We start from the raw sequence: 14,462 nt of genomic DNA on the forward strand, positions 1-14,462 counted from the left end.
CTGTCGCTCAGCCACAAAGGTTCACTCAGAGGGCCGTCAGGACAAATGTCCTTTCGGACCCAATCCGTGAATCACTCGCGGGTACTCTACGAGCCGACCCATCTTTAGTCACCACAACTATCATATAATATGTATAAGTATATACCGGTGATCACCTCCCGAGTGATCACGGCCCGATAGTATAGCATGGAGACGGACAAGAATGTAGGGCCACTGATGATAAACTAGCGTCCTATACTAAGCATTTAGGATTGCAGGTAAGGTATCAATAATTGTAGCAACAATGACATGCTATGCATCAGAATAGGATTAACGAAAAGCAGTAATATGCTACACCACTCTAATGCAAGCAGTAGAGAGGAGAATAGGCGATGTCTGGTGATCAGGGGGGGCTTGCCTGGTTGCTCTGGCAAGAAGGAGGGGTCGTCAACAACATAGTCGATCGAGGCACTAGCAGCGGCGTCCGTCTCGTAGTCTACCGGAGAGAAGAGGGGGAACAAACAATGAATACAATGCAAACAGATGCATAACGATGCATGACATGACAAGTAGCGGTGCTACCGGTGAAGGGGGGAAACATCCGGGAAAACATCCCCAGTGTTTCGCGTTTTCGGACGGATGAATCAGAGGGGGAAAGTTGCATGTTCACCATGCTAGGGATGCATGGCAGACGAACGGGTTGCGTATCCGGATTCGTCTCGTCGTTCTCAGCAACTTTCATGTACAAAGTTTTTCCATCCGTGCTATGGTTTATTTTATATTAATTTTAAAAGATTTAAATCATTTTTAGGATTTATTTAATTATTTAAATTGAACATTATCCAGAACAGTGCATGCTGACGTCAGCATGACGTCAGCAGTCAACACAGGTGTTGACTGGGTCGCTGACGTCTGGGTCCCGCATGTCATAGGTACAATAACCTAATTAACCTATTAATTAGTTTAATTAGTTAATTAGGTACCTAATGTTTAATTAGTTTAATTAAATAGGATTAATTAAGTTAATTAATTCTTTAATTAATTATTTTTATTTTTATTTTTATTTAATTTCCGATTTTGTTTTATTTTTATAAAAACGTTCTGGGCGTGGGCCATATGTCATAGGCCCAAGGGGCCTTAACGGGTAACGGGTTCTCGGGCGCTAGCGACGCACGAGGGCGTGGTGAGCGCGGCGACGCAGGCGAGGCAGCAGCGGGGTTGCGGGAGGCGGACATGGCAGAGGGGGCGGGCCAGGGCGGGGCGATGGGCACTGGAGCAGTGGGCGCCGGACGAAGGTGGCCGGAGAAGCACGGGAGCAGCGGGTGGAGCGAGGCGGACAGGCGTGCAGGTAAGACGGAGGCGACGACGCCGGGGGGCAAGGCGCGCCAGGCGGGCGAGACGAGCAGCGGGCAGCGGTGTGTGGGTGATGCTAGCGGTGTACGCGCGCGACGTCGTGACGATAGTGCTGCGGGACATGGGAAGGAGGAGAAGGAACGAGTGGCATCAGAGGCCGGGTTGGAGAGGCAGGGGGGAGCGGCCGGCGATGGGGTCGGGGAGGCGGCGAGCGTTGGGGGTCCTTCCAGATTCAGGAACGGGACGAGGACGGCGAGGTCCGGCGGTGAAGTGGCCTCGACGGGGCGCTGGCGTGGTGGCAGGAACGGGGAGGCGTTCAGCAGGGTCCGGCGGGGTCGAACGGCGTCGGCGCCACCGGGGTAGAGACGAGGGGCGTCGGGCAGAGGTGAGGGGGATCTCTCGATCCAAAACGAGAGAACGAGAGGGAGAGGTGGATCGGGGGGAGTGGGGTGTAGCGGGCTAGGGTTTGCGGGTGGTGGGGGGGTTATGCGAGGAGAGATGGGCCGGTCGGGGTGGGCTGGCCGACTGGGCCGGCCAGTTGGCTAGCTGCGCCAGTTGGCTCAGTTGGCCAGGGGGGGGTTTGCGTTTTAGGTTGTCTTCTTTTTTTGCTGTTTTTTTATTTTTTTAAAATTTTGTTCTCTTTTTTTTATTATTATTAACATCTATAAAATAACTTCCCTAATTTACTGGTTGTTGGTTTATTATAGCTTATTCTTGACGCTCATAAGTGGGCATCCAATCCAAACTAGCTTCTAATATTTATTTATGTGTAAAAGACCATTATACTAATTGTTTGCTACTGTTTTTGTTTGTTTAGTGCATTAAACCTTTATGTTTAATTTGGATTCATCCACCTAATACTCATCTATTTGATTTATTATGCTAACAACTAATCGACATTTTAACTTGACTTTTGAAACTTTTATTAGTTGCTAGATTTTTGAATTTGAATGGTTTCAAGCCTAACGTGATATTAGCAACAACTACCGATCCTGACGTGGATCGTTAACGTGGATTACTGTAGAATTAAATGCTTAGGGTACAAGGTGCTGTTTTCCATCAGTGGCCTACATTCTTGTCCTGTCTGCCATGCTATACTATCGGGTGATCACTCGGGAGGTGATCACGGGTATATACTATATATACAGATTACATGTGGTGACTAAAGTCGGGTTGGCTCGTAGAGTACCCGCAAGTGATTCCGATGTGGGGGCTGAAAGGACAGGTGGTTCCATCCCGTAGTGGTGGGCCTGGGTTCCCAACGGCCCCCGACTGTTACTTTGTGGCGAGCGACAGGGCAGGTTGAGACCACCTAGGAGAGAGGTGGGCCTGGCCCTGGTCGGCGTGTACTTATACACGCTTACGAGATCTTGGTATTTGATCTGAGTCTGGCCACTGGCCTATACGCACTAACCAACTACGTGGGGAACAGTTATGGGCACTCGACGTCGTGGTATCAGCCGAAGCCTTCGGTGCGTCAGCGACTGAGCGGTGCCGGATTGGACTGTAGCCTGCTCTTGTATTAAGGGGGTTAGCTTCTGCTTCGTGCCGCCCTTGCACCCATCAGATGTACAGTGTGTGGTGTGCGTCTGCTACATGGATAGATTCGTTAAATATTGAAGCTTCAACTCTCACTGCACGACTCTCGATGGATCATGTTGGGCCAGGCCCATGTATAGACTAATTAGTTTGCACCCGTTCCATGGTTGTGCCTTGTACTGGCTGGGCTTGATCGTGCTGAGGTCTGTGCGATGCGTCGCGATTGCTGTATGTCCAGTAAATAGCATTGTGTCTGGATTTATTTTTATTCGGAGCTGCCCAAAATGTTTAAAGAGCTTCTAAGTTAGAAAATTCAACCGTACTCCAACTGAATGCTCAGTATTTGAGATATATGAAAATCGATTAGTCAGATGAGAAATTGCAATAGGTATTCTCTTGTCGCTGAGTTTGTCTGCTGCATGCAGAACAAGTCTTACCGTTGCTGTAATGTATGAATTAAGTGATCATTGCATTAGTTCAATGTCATGTCTCTCTCGGGAGCTAATATTTGAAGTCTTAATTCAGCGAATAGGACCTGAGTGTTTTCCTTTGACTCTCTATTATATGACAACATATTATTGACTGTAATTAGGCCATACGAACATACATATTACATATATAGTCACACTGGTCCTTATATGCATAGTGCCAGTGGATTTGTTATAGAAATCCTCCATGTGGTGATCTGATCTCGGCTTCTCTCCCGCGGATGTGTTTCTCTCAGCGGTGAGTATCTTGCCTCCAGGATAATTGTCACGAGTACTCCGACTGAAGGCTGAATAGTTCATGCTCACTACGCTAGCCTCTCATTCGAACTGTCCATTGATCATTCCTGTAACTCATATAGACCCCATTCTTCTCCTAGCTTGCTCTTCTATTGTATTGAGCGTGCTGTCTAGAGCTTAGTCTCATCCGCATGTCATAGGACTTAGGCTCTATGTCTGCCCCTCTCTTTTCTGGATTTATGCTGGAATCTCTGCTTCATTAGTCCTCTTGCAATAGCCTCTACTTTTCATGTGCCTGCATGTCAATAGATTGTAGTCCATGCACCTCTAGCCCTGTGACTAGTGTGATTGAGCAGATTGGATGTGTGTGGTGTGTGCTCCTCGTTGTTTCTTATTTGCCCTTTCCCGGATATCTGCTCATGATTGATGCAGTGTGTGTCCTAAGGTCAGTGGATCTCTGTCTGTGGTGAGGTGTGGGCACTCAGTAGTTGATGGATGTGCTCGTACTTCGAGGTGATTAGTTAGTAATGGTAGAGGGATGTGTTGAAAACATGTTTTGTGGTCAACCAGGGAGTGATGAGGTGCCTCGTGCGTATTTGGGCATCTGTAGTGGACATCAATGTGTGTGCTGGCCATCTTAATCGCATGTGAGGCTTGCCTCTGCATAGACGCTCGCATACTGTACATGCTAGTGCACTTTAAGATCTCGGCATACTTACCTGTGTGTTGATGCTCCATTATCCTCGACGCCTACAGCGCTCTTAAGTAGCCCTTTATATGAAAACGTTTCCAAGAGATATTGCTCATGAAATACGTTTGCTCTGGTATGTATGTGAGAATAGGTTAGTGTTCGAGCAGCCGTGTTCAGTGATTCGTTTAGACTCTGTAGTGTTGCGTGGGCTATGTTCGGTTAGAATAACAAGCGTCAGGAGCTTCGTTCAATTATCGTCCGTGTGCACGGTTAGCGATCGCAGGGACCGGATGTCTCAATTGACGTTCGGCCGCAGTCCATGTGGACCTTGGATCGCGCGGATGTCTCCTACTCGATGGAACCTGGTCAACGGACGACATAACAGCTCTGCACTCTTAGAGACTCGTAAGTTTAGATCTCATGTCCGTGGTGCTCAGACCCGGCATAGCGGAAAGACTATCAGCACTCGTGGACAGCTTAGATGCCAGAAGGCTGTATGTGCTGTGGTGAAGCGGCTCTCGGTATAGGTATATGGTGTAACATGCGCTGCTGATAGTGGGAACTGGTGTATCTGTGAAGGAGTGTTATAGCAAATATAAATCAGAATAGGCACGTACGTTTCAGCCGTAGAAATCCGAGAGCTGAGTGTTGTTGTGCTTACAGTTGTGTCGATTTTAGCGGCAGATATTATGGTATGACTAATAAGAGGTTCATTCGAACTCAGGGTGTGAATGGTGACCGTGTGTTATTGCGCCCTCTCAGTGTGGAATACAGAGAGGGTAAGTATCAGCTTCAAGAGTGCGAGTAATTGTGTTCAGAGTTGGTGTAGCTCTAGTGTTGCTAAGCCTAAGGTGTTTACTTTGCTTGCAAGGTTTCCCGTTACGCGGTAGCCTTGTCTTAACGCGAGTGTCGCTCCGCAAACACTGCTTGGTGGTGACCTATTCCGTTACACTCCCCCTGCAACTCTCCGTTTTCGTTCTGGGCGTATGCAAAGCCATGCGATCTCGTCTGTATCTTCGTATGTCCGTCTCCGCCATGCTCTCAGTTTGTATTACCATTCTGGTGTGCTTCACGTCCTAGGTTTCTCTCGCTTAATCTCTCGCTTCTATTGCTTGCCTTTCACCATCTCACTACTGCCCCTCTTTCCTTATGTATTCCTGCTGCTGACCTTTTTTCTCCGATTCGCGAGGAGTCGGCCAAACCGAAGCGCCTGTTATTATACGTCACCCTGCCGTTGGTGATACTAGAGGATCGCCTGTACGCGAGGGGCGCCTGGAGAACTATGATTATGCGAAAGGTGTTCTGCGGAGCGTGCCTATCTCATCCTTCTTATGCTCTGGCTCTCTGCTACTGTCTCATCATTCTCGCTTGCATCTCGCTAGTCCTTTAATCGTTGTTAAGTAAACCTGTGCATGTGTCTGACGAGATGATAGTAAGCGCCTTACTAGCTGTTGCGGGAGTATTGATTCTTCCTGCTATATCGCTCTCTGTGCGCTCTCTTGACCAGTGACTGTGAGTTGTAGAGTTTTGTTTGTGATGCCATGTGTGCTGCGTGATGTACTATCTCGGGTGGGCATAGATTAGTGTGTATAGTGTGAAAAGCTCGATTGGTTAGTGTGTTGTGATCACGTCTGATGCCGTGCCTCTTGTGCTGTTATCGCTTTCAAGATCGCTTATGTTATAGTGTGCGCCATCGCTTTGAGAATGTGGCATATGCTAGTTGTAGTCTCGAAAACTGGGTATGGTGTTGTATATCAGTGTCCCGGTTTGTGCAGGGTACCCAAACTGGTGACCCTGCGTGGTGGAATACGTCTTCAGGTGAGATGTCGTTACTGCTCACTGGGTTCCGCATGTTTCTACTCTTATTCTATGATTCTGTCCTTGTGGAGACTGTCTCACGCGGTTATAGTAGTGCCGTGACTACCCTCGGTCCTCTATGCTCACGTGACTGATCAGTACCTAAGCGATCTCTCCGGGACGTTGACTCGTTTACCAGTGTCCTACTAGACGCAGAAGATCTCAGCTCAGATTTTAGTGGATCCCCGAAGCTTCCTCGCTTCGATATTTGTTTGAAGTTGATATATGGTATGCCTGTCTCCATGTAGGACTCGGTGCTGCTTGGTGTGTCACGGACTTAGTCCATGCTCGGCCCGGGTTCTCTGTCAATGAGATGCTAGCGACACTATCGTATACGTGAGCCAAAAGGCGCAAACGGTCCTGGGCCATGGTAAGGCGACACCCGTGGGATACCGTGCGTGAGGTCGCAAAGTGATATGAGGTGTTACCGGCTAGATCGATGTGATTTGGAATCGGGGTCCTGACACGACATCCCGGCGACCATTCAGGTAGAACTTCCTTCGAAACCTTCCTTGCTCTACTTCCCGAGCTCCTGACGTCGCTGCATTTGTATCTTTTACTATTTCTCAGGCCCCCTCGTAGATAGGATCGATCGGCTGTTCGAAAACCACCTAATTTTTTACGTTTAAGAGGTAAAACTAGTTCATGCACTCGAATCTAGTACTACTTGGTTCAAACAAGGAAGAAAGGGTGTCGGTGTACAAAAAGAGGGGTACACTTTTTGTACCCCTATAACTGTGCACGGGCAGTCTGAGCCACGGGCACCACCACACTGGGCAAGGCAAGGGAGGTGAGCCAAGGTAAGGCCGAAGCTCAGGAGAAGCAGAACGACGCCAAGACCAAGACCACAAAGAGCAAAGGGGACGAAGCGGGCCCCCCTGGCAAGATCCTTGCCGGGAGGCGGTTCTAGCAAGCCCGGCAAGACCCTTGTAGTGGCAGCTCGCCCACCTCTCATCACTCGGTTGAAGTCGACACGTTGAGTCCCTGCCCCTGATGCGAGTTCAATGACCAAGGTCTGTGAGTGGTTTTGTGCCTCCATACCGCGTAGGCAGTGTCTGATCTTTTAAGCTTGGCACTGTTTTGCTATCAGAGAACTCCTCTCTAGAGTGCTCGATGATGTCCTTGGTCTGGTATCTCGTCCACGCTAGGCCTACATATAAAGGCTCCTGCTTCTCAAGCCCGCAGATCGCATGCGCGGGAATTGATAGCAGGCGCCCACGCGTACGACATAGCTTCGCGGGTTTACTATTACCTTCTTGTGTGTCTCCGCCAAAGGTCCTGGCCTCCTTGCGCTGGAGAACATATACCCCACCTCAGGGCCCCCCTCAGGCCTCTACTCTGCGAGTCAACATTTCTACTTCACCGCCGTTAGATGCAGCTCCACCAATCAGCTGGGCCAGGCACCTGCAGTGGCAGATCATTGCGAGGATCTTCGTGGGAACTCGCACTGTGGACCCCCACCTCAGTTACTCCTGAACTCGTAGCGATCTGCAACACTCTCATTCTGGCGAGTGTGGCACTGGCAGCGTGCTCTACGTGTCACGTGTGCTCGTAGCGGGCCGGCACTGCTTAGATGGTGTACGATGAGCGAGAGTCTACTCCTCCGTCCCTCAGTAGCATACAGTGCATACACATTAAATGCGGATCGCCACTTATTTACCTGTGACTGTACTATGGCAATCAATCTCGGCATCGCTGTTTCCCTTTTGCACTCCTGTGTGCGTGGGTACTTATCGCCTTTTCACTTTGTAAAGGTAACTGGCCCGAGGCGCCCAGGCGAAGGATTCCGCGTTTTGGAGTTCCTCACGCCCATAGCTTGCTCAAGAATAAGATATCAATCCACCAGAGCATGAGTATGGTTTTACGCATCCCCGCGGCCGAACCTGAATAAGCGTACTGCTGTGCTATCGGTTTAGATCCGCTCTTCTCCCGACCCCGCGCCCCGCAACCGTATGAGGGATTCTTGTGGAGAACGTCACTCTTCTCCTAATTGCCATGAAGCAATAACTATCGTCTTCAAATCATAGATTGTTGTGAGTGCACCAGGTAGTTGTCGATCTTGTCCGTGGTGAATCGGCGGCCACAATCTTAGTTCAGTCTATGACTCCACTGAGGTCGACTCGTATCTGATGCACCTAATAAGTGACGATGCGGACGACTTAGTACGTGTCTTGCTCTCCTGGCATCCCAATCCATGTGGGAAGCGCGTAGTTGATAGGCTGCCATTCCGTCCTCGCGGACGCAGGCGGAATGCATGCAGGACGCCTCACTGCCGGTCATCTGAAAGGTCTCGACCGGAGGTCTCGCACGACGTGGTAGTTGGCGCCGCTGTCGCCTGTGTGCAGGTCTACGTCGCTGCGTTGTAACGGGGCGCCTACGCAAGTGTTTCCTCAGACGGAGCCGCAAGGCCTGCTCTTGAGCTCGAAGTGCGATGTCATCTGCCTGTCTCGTGGTGCCTTCTATAGTTGTGATCCTCGCTTAGTGCGCCACCGTATACGGCTCAATGGCTCTGATTTGTGGCTCATGATCCACACCTCCTCAGATCGGCCCCAAGCTCGTCTGTCGCTTCTCCTCTTCTACCTCCGTGCGTCTTGATCTGATAGGCGCAGCAATATGTATCGGCGTCGTATTAGCCCGTCGAGTTTCGCTCGCCAAAAGCGAAGTGCTAGTGAATTGTCTGCTCGCTTTCTCCCCCGCGAGCGGTATTAGAGGCCGCTGTCGCCGCATGCGCCCTGTGCGAGAGCGCTCACCATGTCGGGTTGGGACTCCATGGACTTGTTCAATGCAACCCGCGCAAGTAGTGTCTCTGGAAGGTCCACTACTGTCAATCTCGTACGCAATGCAGTTAGAGCTCATTTCTCGCGTCGTCTAAGCAGCCTATTTCAATACCCATATTGGGATGGTAGGGAAGCATAGTAATGTCCGAGGTATAGATGCAATCGCTTCTCATAAGTGGTAGTAACGTTGTGCCAACGGCAGCTGGATCGCCTTCCACCATCATTGGATAGTTTTGTCCATGGAAGAGTGAGTTTCCTCCAAGACTTTCAATACTGAACCGGGGAGAAGGTGTTGGCGCTAGTACACCAGTATCCATCCTGAATACCCTACAGCGATGTTGGAATAGGTCCGGAGAGTGCGACCATACGAGACAACACTTGCTTCCTTAGTAACATCAGCAGTGCCCCGTATACACACACGAAGAGGTGATCCATCAGAATAAGTTGCCAGGCGCCATTGAGTATATGGGTCCTGCTCGTCCTCATGCTCGTGAATAAAATTTTCAAGTATAGGTGGTGGAATGTTCACAGGACCTTGGAAACACAAGAAGGTTAATTAGTAAAGGGAAACTAGCTAACCCGCATGCATGTGGATGAAACAATTATAATTATGGTGGAAGACAAACATACCAAAATCATGAGGATTCCATGCAAAAACAGTGCCACGAGTGGTGGTAGCAAACACAAGACCCTCGTATTGAATTGCATCACAGTTCTCATCCATGTATAGAAATTGATTTTTGAGCAATATCCATCGAGTCGAACCATGAAGGACGGCAACAAGCTTGTCAAAGATAGCGACAACATAAGCATTCCTATAACCCCAAGAGAGGTAGGGAACTCGACAAATTTCTATCTTTCGTAGACGATAGTCAGCATGATCGTATTTAAACTCACGTAGAATACCGGTGTACTCAACCTCTGGGCAGTCATCTGAGATTTTTCGAAGTGGAACCCGGTGACGAGTGTACACATTCACAAGTTCCCACTCGCAGTTGTACACAATATAAACAACCCAATCTCCATTTGTGTCTGCCCAAGCCTTGCCCTCAAGCGATGGCATCTTAACATCATACGTATCATTATCAAGCGGCATCAATTTACACAAGGCGAGGCTTCCCTCGTCCCCGCGCCACTCAACAGGGTCACGGCGAAGAAGATAGGGGAGATCAAACCGCTCCTGAACCCTTGGGTTCCTTGTAATGATGTTATTAGTTGAGTCGAGAATGGTCTTGAATGAACCTGCCATGCTAGCTGAGGTGATGACGTCGCACCGATCAATGAGTTCCTCCACCGCGTCATCATTCAGATCGAGGCAAGAATAACAGGGTCGTTTTGGGCTAGTTCCCTCCATGGAGAAGACGATCAAACAATGGCAGAAGGAAGGGTGAAGGCAAATGGAGGAGGGAGGAAGAGCTAGCGTGCAACAACAGTTCCAAATCGAGAGGGAAAGGCAAGAGTCAGTGATCGGTTGCCACGGTACACGTAGAGGTGCATGGGGAGCGAATGGTTGCCACAGAGGTCACACACTGAAGACAAGGGCCGAGTGAACCGCATGCAATCCCATTGCACAACACACACATCTTGTTAAGTTGAACTGTTTATGTACTCTTGTGTCAACGAAACAGTTCATCCGAGTGAACCGCATGCCGTATATCCCACACACCTTGATCTGGCTGACCGTTTCTTTTGTCTTGCCTAATCACAAACAGTCCATCCGAGTGAACCATATGCCTTATACGCACACAGCTTCATCTGGCTGCTCGTTTCTTTTCTGTTGCCTAATCACAAACAGTTCATCGGAGTGAACCGTATGTTGTGTATCGCACAAGCCATCATCTGGCTGCCCGTTTCTTTTGTTCCTCCTCATCGCAAATAGTTAATTGAACTGAACCTTCTGCCCTTCGTCGCACACGCAACTAAAACCTGAACCGTGTTTGGTGCATCCATCATCGCAAACGTTTTATACATTTCTGACGGTTTTCATATAGCACTGTTTGCGATTATGGCATCACACACAGTTTCTCGAAGGCTCTCTGATTGTAGTGTCGCGTTAGCAGCATCCTGCAGTAGTGCTAGCACAAAAGTAGCAACGATTGAAAAGGCAAGGCCTCCTACCTGGGACCTCCTAACTACTCCTCGAAGTCGAACTCCACGTAGAATCATCCTCAGGATCCTCTGGCTCCTAGACTCCATCATATGATCGCAATATCCGGGAAAGGGGGAAAAGAAATATCGAAGCAACTGTGAGTACTCACCCAAAGTACTCGCAGGCAAGGATCTACACTACATATGCATCGGCATCAATGAAATGGGTAGTATCTATGGACAGAACTGCAGAATGCCAGAATAAGAGGGGGACAGCTAGTCCTATCGAAGACTAAGCTTCTGGCAGCCTCCATCTTGAAGCATGTAGAAGAGAGTAGCAAGTACAACATCAAGTAGCATCGCATAGCATAATCCTACCCGGCGATCCTCTCCTCGTCTCCCTGTGAGAGAGCGATCACCGGGTTCTATCCGGCACTTGAAAGGGTGTATTTTATTAAGAATTCAGTTATAGTTGTCATAAGGTCAAGGTACAACTCCAGGTCGTCCTTTTACCGAGGGACATGACTATTCGAATAGATAAACTTCCCTGCAGGGGTGCACCACATAACCCAACACGCTCGATCCCTCTGGCCGGTCACACTTTCCTGGGTCATGCTCGGCCTTGGAAGATCAACACGTCGCAGCCCTACCTAGGCACAACAGAGAGGTCAGCACGCCGGTCTAAATCCTATGCGTGCAGGGGTCTGGGCCCATCGCCCATTGCACACCTGCATGTTGCATATGTGGCCGGAAGCAGAACTAGCCCCCTTAATACAAGCACAGGCTTACGGTCCAATCCGGCGCGTGCCGCTCAGTCGCTGACGCCAAGAAGGCTTTGGCTGATTCCACGATGTTGAGTGCCCATAACTGTTCCCGCGTAGTTGGTTAGTGCGTATAGGCCAGTGGCCAGACTCAGATCAAATACCAAGATCTCGTTAATCATGTTAATTGCAGTATCCGCGGACGCCGACCAGGGCCAGGCCAACCTCTCACCTAGGTGGTCTCAACCTGCCCTGTCGCTCCGCCACAAAGTAACAGTCGGGGGCGTTGGGAACCCAGGCCCACCACTACCGGGATGGAGCCACCTGTCCTTTCAGCCCCCACATCGAAATCACTTGCGGGTACTCTACGAGCCAACCCGACTTTAGTCACATCATGTAATCTGTATAATATGTATGTATGTATGTATAAACCCGTGATCACCTCTCGAGTGATCACGAACCAATAGTATAGCATGGAAGACAGAGAAGAATGTAGGGACACTGATGGAAAACTAGCATCCTTGTGACGCCCGGATAATTAGCTACAGTAATCCCACGTTAACGATGCCACGTCACCTCGGTTATTGTTGCTAATATCACGTTAGTTTGAAACCATTTCAAATTCAAAATCTAGCAAACAATAAAAGTTTTCAAAAGTCAAGTCTAAAATGTTCGAAGTGTAGCAAATAAATCATAGATGATTAAGGTGATGAATCCAAATTAACATAAAAGGTTAAATGCACTAAACAAAACAAAACAGTAGCAAAACAATTAGTTAAATGTCTTTTACAATAAATAAAATATTAGACTATTTTGTTTGGTTGCCCAAACTTATGTGGCAGTAGCTATTTATCAACACTAAATTAGGGAGTGTTTTTATAGTTTATAATACTAAAATAAAAGAGGAACTAAAATAAAACAGTAAAAGAACAGTAAAAATAAAATCAAAATGAAGGCCCCAACCCCCACCCCCGATGGGCCTCGGCCCAGCTAGCCGCCGAGCTGGCCGGCCCCACCCCGTTGCCTCCTTATCCCCTCCCACTCCAGTAACCCTAGCCCGCTACACCCCACTCCCCCCGATCCACCTCTCCCTCTCGCTCTCTCGATTTGGATCGAGAGATCCCCCTCGCCTCTGCCCGACGCCCCTCGTCTCTACCCCGGTGGCACTGACGCCGTTCGACCCCGTCGGACCCCGCTGACTGCCTCCCCGTTCCTGCCACCACGCCCAGCGCCCCTTGCCGAGGCCACCTCATCACCGGACCTCACCGTCCTCCTCCTCGACTCCTCGCCGGACTCCATCGACGTTGTCCTCTTCGTCAACGCCGACGTCCCCGACAACCTCCTCGCCCCCCCCCCCGTTGCCTCGAACCCTATGGCCTCTCTGAGCCGCCACCCCTTCCTTCTCCTCCTTCCCATGTCGCCGCACACATCGTCACGACGTCGCGCGCCCCGCTAGCTCACCCACACACCGCTGCCCGCTGCTTCGTCTCGCCCGCTGGCCGCCTTTGCCCGCCGGCGTCGTCGCCTCCGTCTACCTGCACGCGCTGTCCCACGCCTCGCTCCACTCCGCTGGCCCCGTGCTTCTCCGGCCACCTTCGGCTCCGGCGCCCCACTGCTCCCGCTGCCCCGCCTGGCGCCCTCGCCATGTCCGCCTCCCGCAACCCCGCTGCTGCCTCGCCTGCGTCGCCGCGCTCACCACGCCCTCGTGCGTCGCTAGCGCCCGAGAACCCGTTACCCGTTAAGGCCCCTTGGGCCTATGACATATGGCCCACGCCCAGAACGTTTTTATAAAAATAAAACAAAATCGGAAATTAAATAAAAATAAAAATAAAAATAATTAATTAAAGAATTAATTAACTTAATTAATCCTATTTAATTAAACTAATTAAACATTAGGTACCTAATTAACTAATAAACTAATTCTAATAGTTAATTAGGTTATTGTACCTATGACATGCGGGACCCAGACGTCAGCGACCCAGTCAACACCTGTGTTGACTGCTGACGTCATGCTGACGTCAGCATGCACTGTTCTGGATAATGTTCAATTTAAATAATTAAATAAATCCTAAAAATGATTTAAATCTTTTAAAATTAATATAAAATAAACCATAGCACGGATGGAAAAACTTTGTACATGAAAGTTGCTGAGAACGACGAGACGAATCCGGATACGCAACCCGTTCGTCTGCCATGCATCCCTAGCATGGTGAACATGCAACTTTCCCCCTCTGATTCATCCGTCCGAAAACGCGAAACACTGGGGATGTTTTCCCGGATGTTTCCCCCCTTCACCGGTAGCACCGCTACTTGTCATGTCATGCATCGTTATGCATCTGTTTGCATTGTATTCATTGTTTGTTCCCCCTCTTCTCTCCGGTAGACTACGAGACGGACGCCGCTGCTAGTGCCTCGATCGACTATGTTGTTGACGACCCCTCCTTCTTGCCAGAGCAACCAGGCAAGCCCCCCCTGATCACCAGACATCGCCTATTCTCCTCTCTACTGCTTGCATTAGAGTGGTGTAGCATGTTACTGCTTTTCGTTAATCCTATCCTGATGCATAGCATGTCATTGTTGCTACAATTATTGATACCTTACCTGCAATCCTAAATGCTTAGTATAGGACGCTAGTTTATCATCAGTGGCCCTACATTCTTGTCCGTCTCCATGCTATACTATCGGGCCGTGA

Source organism: Triticum urartu, chromosome 4 (assembly GCF_003073215.2).
Source record: "Triticum urartu cultivar G1812 chromosome 4, Tu2.1, whole genome shotgun sequence".
NCBI classification, from domain to species: domain Eukaryota; kingdom Viridiplantae; phylum Streptophyta; class Magnoliopsida; order Poales; family Poaceae; genus Triticum; species Triticum urartu.